The 15,140-nt window shown below is 52.1% G+C and overlaps 1 protein-coding gene across 10 annotated transcripts in view; it reads left to right on the forward strand.

Annotated features, from left to right (window-relative positions):
• The window catches only part of CUX1 (cut like homeobox 1), a 298,816-nt gene that overhangs the window by 76,475 nt on the left and 207,201 nt on the right, over nt 1-15,140 (forward strand). The window lies entirely within an intron of this gene.

Consider the following 15,140-nt stretch of genomic DNA (forward strand, 5'->3'; position numbering starts at 1 on the left):
ACGCTGGGGTCATGTGCCACCACGCAAAATAGAAATAGTCCAGCTAAAGCCAGCTGCAGGTGCTGAACACGTGGAGTGTGTTGGAGTGTGGCCAGGTGCGTGGGCATGTCAAGTCCTCTCACTCAGCCCAAGGGAGACTACAGATGGAGGGGTCCTGAGGCTGCTTCCCAGAGCTGAGGGTGTAGGTGTCTGAGATTAGCAACATGCTGAGCCTGCTACAGGCTTGGAAATGTCCCCTCCAACCTTCTCGAAGCAGTGTGTGTTAGTTATTTAAAAGATTGTAGAGTTCTAGTTCATAGGATATTACGATATTATTACGCGCAGCTAATTCCCACAACCTGGTTCTTTACCGTGAGCTGAAATTACCAGACGCAACGAGGTATCTTAGGAGGTTTATTCCAACGGGGCAGGAACAGGGTAGAGGTGGTGAAGATCAGGAAAGAAGGGGAGAGAGGAAAGAGAGAGGGAGAGACCAGAGAGACCAGAGAGGGAGGGATAAGAGAGACCAGAGAGCGGGCCACACCTGGGGGGGCCTTTTTGTCTGCCAGGTGTAGGGGGTGGGGATTGGGAGGGATTGAGGCCAGGCCCCCAGGGGATTGGTGCCTGCAGGTGAATGCCTAAGGATGATTGGTGAGTGGGCGGGGTTGGGGAGGGGGCTGGAAGATTGGGGTGGGATGGGATTCAGGTGGAATGCCAGGTTACATCTGATTGGTGAATAGCTAGGCCGGCAGGAATTTCGTGAGCTGTGAGGAAGAAGGAATGGCGCCGGGTCCAGGGAGGGATATTGGAATGACTCCTTACAGTGTGAACAGTGCCAGAGCTATACTCCTTCCGTGTCCGCCTTTCCCAGTGTGTGTTTGGGGACCAGCGTTTGGAAGGACAGATGGGTCCCTTCAGCCCTGACCAAAGGCTGAGTCAGCAATGTAGGAAGCCTGAGGGTGCCAGGCAGTTGAGCCCATTGGGGAGGGTGCAAGGAGCAGTTCTCATGCTCTGGGCTCTCTCCGCACCCTCTGCCCCGTGCAGGCCTGGCACTAGGGCGTGTTTGTTCCTTTCATTAACTTGGGATTCCCATGAGATGCATCTAAATCTTGTTCCTCCTTGCAAAACCAACACCGCTTTGAAAAGCAGTTTCAGCTTGAAGCGTTCCAAAAGTTGGGTTGTAATAACAGTTCATGGTTTTGCAAATATTTATGGAACACCTTGCATGTGCCAACCAGGTTTGACCCTAGGGATAAAATTCTATCCCTGTTTTTTTATTTTTTAAGGTTTTATTTATTTTTATTGGGAAGGCAGAGAGACAGAGAGAAGGAGAGACAGAGAGAAAGATTTTCCATCTGCTGATTCACTTCCCAAGTGACCACAACCACCGGAGCTGAGCCAATCTGAAGCCAGGAGCCAGAACTTCCTCTGGGTCTCCCACATGGGCACAGGGTACAAAGGCTTTGGGCTGCACACAGCTGCTTCCCCAGGCCACAGAGATCTAGATGGGAAGTGAAGTATCCAGCACATAAAGCGGTGCCCACATGGGATCCTGGCACGTGTAAGGCATGGATTTTAGCCACTAGGCTATGGTGCTGGGACCCCATCCCTGTTTTAAAAAGGTGTCTTATCTCTCTCCTCAAACAAGTAGAACATAGAGATGCCATGCTAAGAACTAAGCTAGCACAGCCAGCACCTTTGCCTTCAGCTTCACCTACAAAAATGCTCTTGGCAAGGACATTGCAAACACCCTGGGGTAAGCCCCATTGTGGGGCTCAGCAATCCTTATTGTAAACAAACAGCTGTGCTTTTCAGCCCAATTCCTAATCTTTAAGATATCGATCATCCTAATTTAGGGCTCTGTCTCCTGAGAAATGCACCTGTTTACAGGTTCGGTGTGGCATGTCTCGCTGGCATTCAACTGTTTCCACGGGCTCTGCTAGCAACATCACAGGCGGATCCTCCCTCAGCTTCCTCCTACTTGTGCCCTGGATGGGAAGGGAACAACCAGGAAAGAAGGATCGAGAAGTCCAGAGTGGGTGACCAATGAGGGCCACAGCCTGCTTGCTAGGCGGACAGCTATGCCAACCCCTCTGGGCAGGAGATGGGTGGAGAAGTGGGGCTCCATGAGGGGCTTCACAGGCTGCTGTGGGGCCAGGCACCTACGTGCTAGGTGCAGATTTCCCTACTGCCCAGGGCTGTGCTGGTGCATAGGATAAACACGCAGGAGCAGCAGCAGCTTTCTGGCTGCCTGGGGCAAGTGTGTGTAGATTGAGTGCCTGGCATCACATACCCTGGCAGTTTCCCTTTGCCTTGCCCTGCGTCTTTGCACTCTGCTTCTTTGACCAGGGGTACAGGGTGATCCTTGGATTTCCCACATGAGGGTTCTGTTGTCTCTCCCTACCCCAGGTGAGCCCCTGGGACAGTGTGGGTAGTTTCCATTAGGGAACATGCGAGGCAAAGCTCTGGGGTTCCTCTCCTCCCCCCAAGACCTGGCTCTTATGTTACTCTTCCCTCTCAATGAGATTTTGCTTGTCTCCCGGGACCTAAGCTGGCCTTGGGGATTCCACACTGCTTTCTAGCCACACTGAGCTCCTAGGCTTCTCCCCACCCAGACGAGCATCTGGATTGAGCCCAGATGTGGCTTTGAAGCTGGGAGCTGACTTGTAGCTCCTGCTGAAGGCTTTGTGCTCTGTGGGAGGGAATCAGTTGAGTAGAGGGAGCCCCCTCAGGGGTGGGGGCTGCTGAGGCTGGCTTGGTGCTCCTGGAACGCAGGCCTTGCTTCAGGGCCTGCCGTGCCTAGGTGTGCTGCCCAGCTCAGGCCACACGAGCAGCTAATGGTGTGCAGCTCCCAGAGCAGACGTGGGGGTGCATGCTGTGTTGTCTGTCCTGGTGAGGCAGGGAAGAGGCGGCCTGAGGGGGGCGGAGAGGCGCATTCCTGAGCTGCAACAACGTGCTCATAAATCCATCCTCCCGCCTGCCTGGCCGCCCAGTCCCTAGCCCCAGCTCCTTCCTGGGCGTCTGTCTAGGATGCTTTGCATTAATTTATGTCTCCTCCAAGGCGGGCCCTGATGACGCTTCCTTGAGGGATGTGAGCTGTGGGTCTGGGGCAGCCTTTGGTTCCTTTTTTTTTTTTTCTCCTGAAGGATTTTTGCTGAAACATTTCTTAATCTGTGGAGTGTGACTCCCCCAATGCTGTCTGGCCCACACTGCTAGCAATTCTCGTCTTTACGTCACCCTCCCTGGCTTCTGCCCACAGCAGCTGAGCTGACCTGTGGCACTCGTTACCGGGGAATGCCAGTCCCTGGTGGCCAGGCTAGGGAACCGACTCTCTTAGTTCTCACTGTCCCCCTCATCCCCCTGCCCCGGGGAAGAGAGGCCCTGGTGGACAGGGGTCACAGCCCCCAAGTCTCCGGTGCCAGTACCTGCAGGCCTGGGTTGTGCAGGGCACACTATTTGCAGCTGATGGCACTGTGCTGGGTGGGGGGGAAGGTGTCTGTTTTCTAAGTGCCAGAATCTTACTTTGCCCTCTCCATTGGGCCTGGGGTGGTTTCCTGATGTCTCCATCCTCAAATAACAGCTGTGAAAACATGTGGAGGAAGCATGCGCCCCCTGTGGCTGTGGACTAGTTGTCAACTCCTCCAGGCTCTGGCAGGTGGGCTGCGGGGAAGGCGTCTTCCCTTCCTTGGCCAGGGTGAGCTGTTTTTGAGGAGAGCTGGGCCCGCAGGGCCCAGGCAGAAAAACAGAACAAGGGAGGACACTTGTGAGGCTTGAGGTCCACTTCTCACTCCCCGTGTGAGGCAGGGGCGGCAGGCTGTGCAGGGTAGTAATATATAGTGGTGGCCCCGGCCCAAATGCATTTAGTCACTACGTCTGCGGCCTTTATATAGACACTGCACAGTGTGACTCACCCTGGAAAAGGAGAGTCACTTAAAAATACAGTTGTGACTTCAGTGGACACGACAGACAAGCACAGCCTGAGAGAGCATAGCTGAGGGCCCCTCTGGGACAGATGGGGTGGGGCTAGGATGTGTGTAGGGGGATCCTGACCTGTGTGGCCTTGTGGAGGTCCTGGGTGGAACCAATGACTCAGATGGTCATGTCCAGGGATCCTGTGGGTTAGCCCGGATCGTTTTAAAGTGCTCAGGCAGCACGTGAACCCTGTTGCCTGCCAGCTGCCGTGTTTGTGTGAGCCTGGGGCTCTGCTCTTTCATCAGTTCCAGACCACGAAGGCCCAGAGGCCACTTCCCTTCACCATTCAGGTGTCGCTTTGGCATCAATCCTTGGGAGAGTCCAGGCCCTCGGCGCGCAGGGGACAAGCCCCAAGCTCGGGGTCCCTCCAGTCATGCAGGGCACACAGAGCAAGGACCACAGTTCAGGTTCTGCATGATTTTTGTTCAGCAGCCAGGGTCCCCAAAAGCTCGCTCAACTCAAGGCTTGGTCCCATCCGTCAGCTGTTATCTCTCGGCTGCTGTCGGACGTCAGATTCCGGGCTGCTTTCTCTGCCCTGGGAGGCTGAGACTGAATGTGAATCCCACAAAATCCAGTCTGTGAGCCCTGGGCTTCAAGGGAGACCCAATTCTGTTTGTTGTCTTTGGCCCAGAAAAGTGAAACTTTGGGTCGTTAGTGAGCAGTGAAGTGAATCTCTAAGGTTCTCTGTGCACGCCAGCTCCTGCCGTCAGAGCCGTGGTGTGTGGTCCCTGGAGACCCTGCAGCCCCCCGCTCTCTGCTGAGCCCCGCAGGGTGGCCTCTTGGTCCCACACGTTGATGCAGCAGTGGAGCTGGCGTTGCCTTTCCTTCCTGCATCCCATCGCTTCCTTCATGACCTGGCAGTTTGTTTTGGGCTATTTTAAGCATCACAGACAAACTCTCCAAGAGCATAGTGGCTGTCCCAAGAAGGAGAGTGTAGGTTCATGGGGGTTGGAGTTTAAGTCCCATGACCTTGCTCGGGTTTTTCTGTCTTAACATTGACCTCACTTTTATTTATCTGAGAGGCAGAGAGGAGAGAGGTCTCTTATGCACTTGTTCAGTGCCCGAATACCCACCACAGCCAGCACCAGGCCTGTTAAAGCCTGCAGCCACGCACTCCATCTGGGTCTGTCACGGGGTCACAAACATCCCCTGCTGTCTCCCACAGTGCACATTAGCAGGGAACTGGATCAGAAGCAGAGGTGGGGCTCAAACCCCAGAGTCTGACATGGGGTGCAGGCAATCCACTGTGCCAGGGTGCCCACTCCCGAGGCCCCATTTTCTCATCTAAAATCATGGGAATGATGATAACTACCTTGTGGTTACTACCAGGCAGGTGAGTTGTAGAATGTTCTGTGTAGCTTTGGCAAGCAATACAACAAGCTTAATAAACAGCATGATATGTGCATATTCCTAGAACTGACCCTTTTGAAGGGAAAAATTGTGTTTGCAAGAGGATTTTATATCTGAAACTGAAACAAGTGCTAATTTAAAAAAAAAAGATTTTACTTGAAGGTCAGAGGTATAGAAAGATGTCTTCCATCTGTTGGATCATTCCCCAAATGACCACGGTGGCTGCGACTGGACTAGGTTGAAACGAGGAGCCAGGAACTTCATTTGTGTGTCTCATTTAGGCACAAAAGCCCAAGGCATTGAGCCATCTTCCACTCTCTTCCCAGGCCACAAGCAGGGAGCTGGATCAGAAGTGGGGCAGCCAGGACTTGAACTGGTACTATGCCACCACACTGGCCCGACAAGAGCCCAGTCCACACCAAAGCTCCGGGTTAGACTGTAGTTTCTTTAGATTCAGTACAGTACAAACAGCCCAACTCCCACAGGCATCTTGGCCGTCATTTCTCTCCCTGCTCCCTCTGTGGAGTGGAGGCAGCTGTTGCTGGGCTGTCTTCAGACACTACTCTCTGAGCATGGAACCTCAGGTGACAATCCACATGCAGAATGTCCCTCTGTGAAGGAGGACTCAAGGACTCAGGTAGTAGAGCTCTGTCTCAGCCACTGCCCTTGCTGAGTGTTTTTTTTTTTTTTTAAGATTTACTTATAATTTTTATTGGAAAGTCAGATTTACAGAGAAGGAGACAAAGATCTTCCAGCCACCGGTTCACTCCCCAAATGGCCACATGGCCAGAGCTGAACTGATCTGAAACCAGGAGCCAGGAACTTCTTCTGGGTCCTCCACAAGGGTGCAAGGTCCCAAGGCTTTGCACTATCCTCTACTGCTTTTTCAGGTCACAAGCGGGGAGCTGGATGGGAAGTTGAGCATCCAGGACACGAATCAGTGCCCATATGGGATCCTGGTGCTTGGAGGTGGAGGATTAACCAGTTGAGTCATTGTATCTGGCCCAAGTGCAGTTCTTAAGGTAGAACAACTAATAGCAAAAGCCGAAAGGTTCGGCAAGAGTTGTGGCCACTCCTTATTAATATTTATAGAGTACTTGCTGAGTGTGTCCCGTTCACTGCACTGGCCCTTACAGGCCTCTCACAGGAGGGTATCATTAACGCCATTATTGCCACTTTGCAGTGGACCAGGCAGACCCCTGAACACGAGGCTCAGACCACCAACCCCTGAGTGAATTATCTCCTAGCAATTCCAGAAGTGGTTTTTGTAAAAGCTTATTTGAAAGGCAGGGTAACCAGGAACGTTATCTTCTTTCTACTGTTCTACTCTTTTGATGTTCCCAACAGCCAGGACTGAGCTAGGGGGGTCAGACATTCCATCCAGGTCTACCACCTACTTCAGCTGCCTTCTTGCTGCCTCCTAGTAAGGATGTTAGCAGGAAGCCAGACTGAAAGCAGAGGTGGGACGAGATCCCAGGCACTTTGATGTGGTGGGTAAGCCCGCTGTGCCACAATGCCTGTACCCAGAAGTTGTATTGCAGTCACCTCAGTGTAAGCAGTCGCTATCCTTGGCATACTTGCTGTGGGGAACTGCTCTGAGTGACCACAGCAGTCAAGGCTGGGCCAGGCCGAGCCAGGAGCTCCATCCAGATTTCCCCTGTGGGTGACGGGGATCCAAGCACTTTAACAGGGTGTGAAATCAGAAACGGAGCAGCCGTGACTCACACCAGTGCTATTGTACTGGATGCTGGTGTAACACACCATGGCTTCAGCCACTTCCCCCCAATACTAACTCTGGCTCTTGGTTTTGTTGTTTGTTTCTGGTTTTTATTTTTTCCTCACCTTAAGAATTTATTTGAAAGGCAGAATTTCAGAGAGGCGGTGAGGCAGAGATCGTCCATGTGTTTGTTCACTGCCCAAATGATCACAACTGCTGGGGTTAACTCTGCCAGGTCAAAGCCAGTAACAGAGAACTAAATCCATCCAGGTTTCCCATGTGCACCACAGGAACCCAAGCACTTGAGCTGGCTTCTGCTGCTTTCCCATTGCATTAGCAGGGAACTGCCAGGATTTGAATCCCCTGCTCTTTATGGGATGCTGGCGCCGCAGGTGGAGTTTAACTTGCTGTACCACAGTGCTGACTTTTTGGCACTTGGTTTTCGTGTGTGGGGTGGGGTGGGGGGTGGTTACCTGAGAAATAAGTTCACAAAGAGTACTGGGGGCCTGTTCTGGAGAGTGTGGGCTTTCCAGTTTGTGGTCGTTTTTGTCATAGGAGGACACTCTGGTATAGTGGGATGCCATTGGAGGAACACTGAGTTGGGAATTGAACACTCGGATGCTACTTCTGGCTCTGCTCCCAGCCCAACTAGAGACATGGCCAAGTCAGGTCCCATCACCTCTTCTGTGGGTTCCAAGATGGAGGTGCTAGTCAAGCTCTGTGTGGCTCATCACCCCCACCTCGTACCTCCCCACCGGCCTCTACCATGGTACCCCCCTTTCTTGTTTCCCTTCCCCATTGGACACGTCCTGCGTGCAGCTCCTCCTGTTACTGGACATCCCCTCCTCCACCTCATGGTGTGCATTCAGTTGAATATCTCTGGCCAACCATCATGCATGGGAGGGCAGACCTATCACAACAGCTGCCATGCAACACTTCCTGTGTGTCTGGCACACCAGTGCCTTACTCTGAGGGTCCATCTGAAATGGGCACAATGTTTGTGCTTTCAAGAGGGGAAAAGACTGAGGCCCAGAGGGGAGGAAAAGCTCACTCCGGGTGTCCTGACTAACAGGTAGCAAAGCCAGCCAGAGCTTTTGCGTCCCCCAGTTAGTGGAGATGGCTCAAGTTGCTCCTCCAGTGGGGGGAAGTTTGCTCCCAGAGGTAACTGCACAGGGGAGACCTGCACCCCGGCAGCTCTGTCTTCTCATGCTGAGGTTGCTGTTTGTATCCAAGACTGATCAGAGTCCACTGGACCCTGTGTCAGTCCACTGATGCCACTTCTATGCTAAAAAACAGAGAGCCCTGCCCAGTCTCTGCCCAGAGCTCCTGGCTGGGAAGGAGTGTGTCCGGAGAAGTTGCCCACCTTTGCAGCCCAGGGCCTCTCCCTGGGCTCACACCTGTGGTGATGTAGTAGTGACTTGATGCATAGAGCGATGAAATCTGCTGAAAAAAAATTTTTTTCTTTTGAATGCAAACTGTTTTTGGCAGACTGAAACGTGTAGAAAGTGAAACAGACATCCCCACGCCCATTGTAAAGACTGAACACATGTTAACACTTGGCCCTGTGACTTGCCACGCTGCCTGCAGCTGAGAACCCCTGGCCACGCCAGCCCTCCCCGCCGCCGCCTCACATGAAAGCAGGGGTTCAGCACTGATGTTTCATTTCCATCTGCTTTTAGCACTCACAGCCACGTCTGTGCTTTTCTGTGTTGATATCATGTATATTTTACCATGCAGCTGGCACTGTACCGGGAGACCCTGTGTCTGTATTTGTTTAGACCTGACCTTCAGAGCTACCTCACTTGTCACAGCTTTAGCCACATTGGGTACCCACTGATACCACAGTAGCGCCCTGTGAAAAACTAACCCTTTTCCCTTCTGTGATGGCAAGTGGCTCCATGATTGTCACAGTCCCTCCTTTCTTTCTTCTGTGTTTCTTGGAGAGTGGCTCAGGGCTCTCCTAGGGTGGACACGCCAGGAACTTGACAATGGCTCTCACAGGCCCTGTGTCCAGGGAGCTGCCCGGTCACTCTGCCGAGTAGCAGGCCAGCTTGGCATGTCCTCGTGCTTACAGTGCCCATTGTCATGTGGAAGATGTTCATTTTCATACAGCTGAGTTTGCCTCTCCTAGTTTTCTGTGTAAGGTGGATGCTTTTTTGTTTTGTATCCAGTTGTAGAAATCTCTTGCAGGCTGATGTTGTCAAAGTCCCATCTTGGGATTTCTTTTGATGGTTAGTTGGGTTTACTGTCATGTGAAAGGGGACCAGAGAGGCTGTGGTTTATCCAGTCCTGCCCAGAGCGGCCAGCCCACAGTCCTTCTGTTGGGCACCACGCATGCTGTGTGCTGTTCTGGAAAGGGACCCCAGGTCACAGGTGGGCGAGGGGTGGGTGGAGGGAGAGGCATGTCCTTGCTCTTCAGCATCGCCTCTCTGCACTTGGCCCTCTCTTCTGTGTGGCTTGTGGAGTCATTTGTCCAGTTCCCACTTTGAAAGTTCTCTCTCTTTTTTTTTTTTAAGATTTATTTATTTTTTATTACAAAGCCAGATGTACAGAGAGGAGGAGAGATAGGGAGGAAGATCCTCCGTCTGATGATTCACTCCCCAAGTGAGCACAATGGCTGTTTCTGCGCTGATCCAGAGCCAGGAACCAGGAACTTCTTCCGGGTCTCCCACGCAGATGCAGGGTCCCAAAGCCTTGGGCTGTCCTCCACTGCTTTCCCAGGCCACAAGCAGGGAGCTGGATGGGAAGTGGAGCTTCTGGGATTAGAACCGGTGGCCATATGGGATCCCGGGGTGTTCAAGGCAGGGACTTCAGCCGCTAGGCCACGCCGCTGGGCCCGAAAGTTCTCTTTAAATGGAAATTTTTTTTTCCTTTAATGGGGTTTGTGGATTTGGAGCGTGTTGATGGAGTTATCATAGGCCTCGTTCTTCAGTGAATTTCATTCCCGGTGTGACTTGCGGGAGCCATCAAACCTCCCTGGGCTTCCCTCAGCCCCAGTGCCTGGTGTGGAGACAACATCGTCGGAATCACGGGGTGGACCGTTGTTGTCTGGAGCCAGAAGTAAAAATAAACCTCGCTCTGTTATCCTAGGTGGCTCTGGTTGAGGTCAGAGGAGAGGTCGGCTCGGGCCTCCCAGCATTGGCAGTTTCCTCCCGAAGATTAAGTGCTGCTTCATTTTTGGCCCCGGTCATCAGTAGCTGAAAGCCATTACTGTCTATTGGCTGTTTGGTTTGTCTGAAATATGGGGCTGGGCTCAGTGTATTTCTCCGGGACCAGGTGTGTTCACATAATCACAATGCCAGAAAACCTATGCTGCATGCATGTTGTGTGTGTGTATGTGTACCCGCCTTAGAGGGGAGCTCCCGCTTTGTTGGCATCCTTGCTGTGTAGAGCTCTCAGTCTTCATCAGCGCAGTGTCAGCAGCCTCTGCTCCCGAGATGGACTTGTTCGGCCGCCATGGCCTGCGCTTTTGAACATGACCGTTAGCCAGGCTGTCCGCTGTGGGCGCAGCGGAGAGAAGCAAAAGCCTCTTCTGCTGAAAGCGCCCAGGGTGCTCATTAGGAGAGTGGATGCTGCTTGGTTGACACGCACACAACTGCTGAGCGTCATTTCATCTTTACATGCACGGCTGCTTTGCCGTTGTGCGGGAAAAGTGCTGGCTCGACCAGCAAGATAAGACGGGAACAAGTGCAGACAGAATCAGGGCCGCTTCCACCAGTACGTGCGTGTGTTAGCTTTTTGCAGAAAGAGCTATGAGGATAAGTGTGCGTAATATTTCTATTTTCCTTTTTACTGAAATAAAGGTTTTTGAGATATACTTTTGTTTGAGGCAGCTCATTTGCACTTGAAACCAGATAAAATGCCCCACTGAATATGCATTTTCCTGACTGTAAGGGTGGGAAATGAATCCATTGGTCACTCCTTTGGAAGCAAACGAACCCACATCTTCAGACCAGGAGAGGCAAGAGTCATTTTTATTTTCAAATTCTTTTGGCATTAACACATCCGCGGTGCTGAGGAATATATAGAAAATTGAAATAGTGCTCCTCTCCTGCCGTGTCTCCAGTGTGTCAATAAATCACAGGTTTTTTTTCCTTTTAAAATGTCTGGCCTTGTAATTTATGTTTGCATAACCCATTACTAAATTCATAGTAGGTGTTTTAGTTGGCAGGCATTATTCCAGGGATTCTGTGGAGCTTAAGAAAAAAAAAAACTATAGAGCCTTTGTCAGTGTTTGTACTTAAGTGCACATTTTCCTTTCTCTTTTTTTAAATAATGAATTGGGATTTTAAAAAGGAATTCAGAGCTTTAGCCGAGTACCATTTTCCTAGGCAAACAATACGCAGTCCGGGTTCTCCCAGTCCCAGTGGTCATGGATTGCTTAATGGATTTTATGGTTTTTCTTCTTTCGTTGCTGTTGTTCTGTTTTAATTACGACCAGCAGCAGAAGATGATGAGGCTGTGACTACGCCGTCTGTGGCGTGTAGAAAAGTGAGAATGTGTGTTTGGGCGAAGCTGGCCGCCTCCCTCGGCTGCGGTCGGCCTTCCACCCTGCGTTGATGGCGGTGCCCTGCGGGGCACAAGCAGAGAGAAGTGCCCAGCGCTGGTGCCCACGACCTGTGGCTGACCTCTGAGACTTTCTCGTTTTGAACCAGGCATTTAAAAATAACCACAACATCGTCTAGTTCGGAGAACTAGTTCGAAGAACTTTTCAAAACTTCAATTTGAAATGATTTTAAAGGCAAAATCAAATAGATAAAACATTATTTCTGGTTACTACTCTGAACTTTTTAATTTTAATGGAATCTTATGGTAGTTAAAGGGCCGGCAGGGCTTTTTTAGGAGGAAGCCGGCTTTGTATGAGTGTGACTGGCCCTCCCTGCTCTTCCCCACGAACCTCCCTGACTCCCTCCACCTCCTCCCCCCCCATAACGTCAGCTAGGCTGTCAGCGTAAAATAAGAATCTTGCTCTGAGGAGGCTGCCATGGCCAACCAGGGGAGGAGCTGATCCTTTCCCAAAGAGCGTTCCCTGAGTCCTCAGGAAGTGCGTGGGCCCCCCTCAGCCGCCACCCGGAGCAGACGGCGTGTTCCCGTTCCGAGGTGGCTGGCCCAGGGCTCGGTGTTAAACAGCCACTCGGAATCTGAAACCACCTCAAAGTTTGGTTGTGCACTTGAAGTTTGAAAAGCTCCCTCTCACTTTGTCTCACCTTGAGCCAGGGAATCCTGCCGCCTGGGTTTCGTTTTCCTATTTTTAAAGACTGCTTCTTTCATGTCTGTGACAATATCATAGCTAATATCAGAGATGCCAATCCTGGTCATGTGACCCTGATCACCTTTCACACCTCTGGCATAATTTTATTTGGCTTTGGAAAGGGGCTACTTGTATTTTCTGGTGTTTGTTCCTCCAGGGTTTGGGGGTATGTGTGTGTGTGTGTGTGTGTGTGTGCGCATGTGTTGAGGCTGGGCTGTCATTGATCACTTGGAAAGACTGCAGGAGTTTCAAGAATCTGTCCTACTTTTACTTATTTACTTAATTTGTGTTGGAAAGGCAGATTTACAGAGAGAAAGATCTTCCATCTGATGGCTCACTCCTTAAGTGGTCGCAGCAATGGCCGGAGCTGAGCTGGTCTGAAGCCAGGAGCCAGGAGCTTCTTCCGAGTTTCCCATGCGGGTGCAGAGTCCCAAGGCTTTGGGCCGTCCTCGATTGCTTTCCCAGGCCACAAGCAGGGAGCTGGATGGGAAGTGGAGCATATAGGATACAAACCGGCGCCCATATGGGATCCCAGTGCATGCAAGGCTATCGCACTGAGCCCTCGTCCTACTTTTAAAAAGCTTCCAGCCCACAACCTCCTATTAGTTAGAGAAGAGTGTTTGGTGGGCGGTAAATGCACCTCACAAAGGTTCTGGCCTAGTCTTGGACTTGGTCACCATCCCGACTCCTCATTCCAGACCCAGGAGAACGCGTCCACCAGGGGAGGGCGCTGTGCCAGGAGCTAGGAGGACAGGCAAAGGAGGTGTTTATCGTCCTGAAGAGGCCTTCCAACTTTGAGCATTAACTCCTTTCCAAAGTAAACTTTCGGGTTTGTTTCAAGTCAGTTCTGGCAACAGAGCATGTTGCGCTTGCTGGATTCTCTAGGAGCAGAAGGACAAACGCATGGCCCTGTCGGGGGATCAAGGAATGGCTCCCTGGGCACGGTGGAAACCCAGACCTGGGGACTGCAGGAACAGAAGCCCAGCCCCCAGAGCTCTTTCCTCGACAGGGTCCTGTCATTCACACACGGAATGCTCTGTGGGGACTCAGCCCACCTTCTTCTGACACCCTTGACCCAGGAATAAATCCTGCAGGAATCCAGAGTGCGATGATGCCTCATGGGATGTTTCCAAGCAAGAGACAAAGCCTTGAGGGGTGTGTAGGAGTCCATTCCTGTAGAGAGTTAGTTCCCGCTGGGGCTGCGTGAGCCATCCACTGTGGGCACAGTGAGACTGGGCCCACTGTTCCAGTTCAGGACTGAACCCGAGACTTGGATACATTTGCGAGTCACTGGTACTTGACGTCACTCCCCTACCCTGCCTCAAGTGTGCAGGAGATCATGACTGTGGCTTATCCACAGAGCCTGGTCGCTACAAGCCAGGCGCCCTGCCAGTGCCCAGGGAAGCAGTACGTGCAGAGTACATGTGTGGTACAGGATGGCGGAGACTGAGCCAAAGGCATGACACTCGGACTGCGGAGCAGGGCACCCCAAGACAGTGAGCTTTGAGAATCTGGGCTGAGAAGGGCAGCAAGGGCCAGGGGGGCAGTCAAGGAAGGAGCTGGTTTGGGGAGCGAATTTCCCCACCTGGTGAGCAGAGGCGTGGGCTGGCAGTAGGGGCTGGGCAGGAGTTCAGGAGAGTTCTAGGTATGACAGGAGCTTTCTCAGAGAAGCAGGGTACACGCTTCTCCCTCCCAGGAGTCCTTTGCTGGTGGCCCAGTGCAGGGGCAGTGGACAGAATAGGATGGTACAGTCAGCTGGCCCCGGGACACAGGCTGTTCCCTGGGGAACCATCCTGTCCTACTCATGGCTTCCTGCCGCAGTTCCTACCTGCTGTGGCCCAGAAGCTTCAGAACTTACAGGCCTAGCTCCCATGTGGTCACAGAGTCCCTGTGTATATCATTTGGTGGTTCCCATCGCAGTGGTGCCACCCTGTGTCAGTGTTAACACAGCTTTACTGTTCTTAAAAGTCTCTTGGGGCCAGGGCAAAGGGTGGTGGGATACAATGCCATGGTGTCATAGGCTAAGCTTCTACCTATGGCACCGGCATCCCATATGGACATCGGTTCTAGTCCTGGCTGCTGCACTTCTGATCCAGCTCCCTGCTTATGACCTGCTCAAGTCTTTGAGTTCCTGTACCTATGTAGAAGACACCAAAGAAGCTCCTGGCTCCTGGTTTCAGATCAGCTCAGCTCTGGCTATTGCAGTCATTTAGGGAATGAACCAGTGGATGGAAGACTTGTTTCTGTCTCTCCTTCTCTCTAACTCCGCCTATCAAATAAAAATTTTAAAAATAAATAAGTAAAATTAAATTAAAAAAAAAAAGTCTCGGGACACTTGATTGTTCCTGGGCCCAGCCCTAGATGTGATCAGGCCTAACTTGGGAAGGGCCTGGGACTTTGCATTCAGGATCAGCCGTACATACTAACTGGGGGGGACTGGGCTGAGGGCTGGGACTGAGACATGCTACAGCCTTGTCTCTCTGCTCCCCTCCCCCCATCTCTTCCTTCCAATGTTGATCTCCCCGTCCCCTACTGGGCCCCAGGTATGTGAGCCCCCTAAACTCACAGTGTGCAGCAATGGTGGGGTGCCCTCAAGGGCCTAGCACTCCCCTACCTCTGCACCCCCTGGCTGAGGGCTGGTGGCAGGGTGATGACCAGAGGGAATTCAGAGGGAAGAAATCAAGTGCGCAGTGGCCCTGCCCAGGGTAGAGTTTGGGGCCTGGGGTGTTCCTTGCATGGCATCTCCAAGCACATAAGTGTATGTGTGCGTGAGTGACAGCAGTTTACAAGCAAAATGTGTGACGACATTGGCGAGTAGGGGCAGGGACACGGCACTCATGGCTCCAGGCCCTTGCTGACGGGGCTCACACG

The sequence above is a fragment of the Ochotona princeps genome, chromosome 24 (genome assembly GCF_030435755.1).
Source record: "Ochotona princeps isolate mOchPri1 chromosome 24, mOchPri1.hap1, whole genome shotgun sequence".
Taxonomy (NCBI): domain Eukaryota; kingdom Metazoa; phylum Chordata; class Mammalia; order Lagomorpha; family Ochotonidae; genus Ochotona; species Ochotona princeps.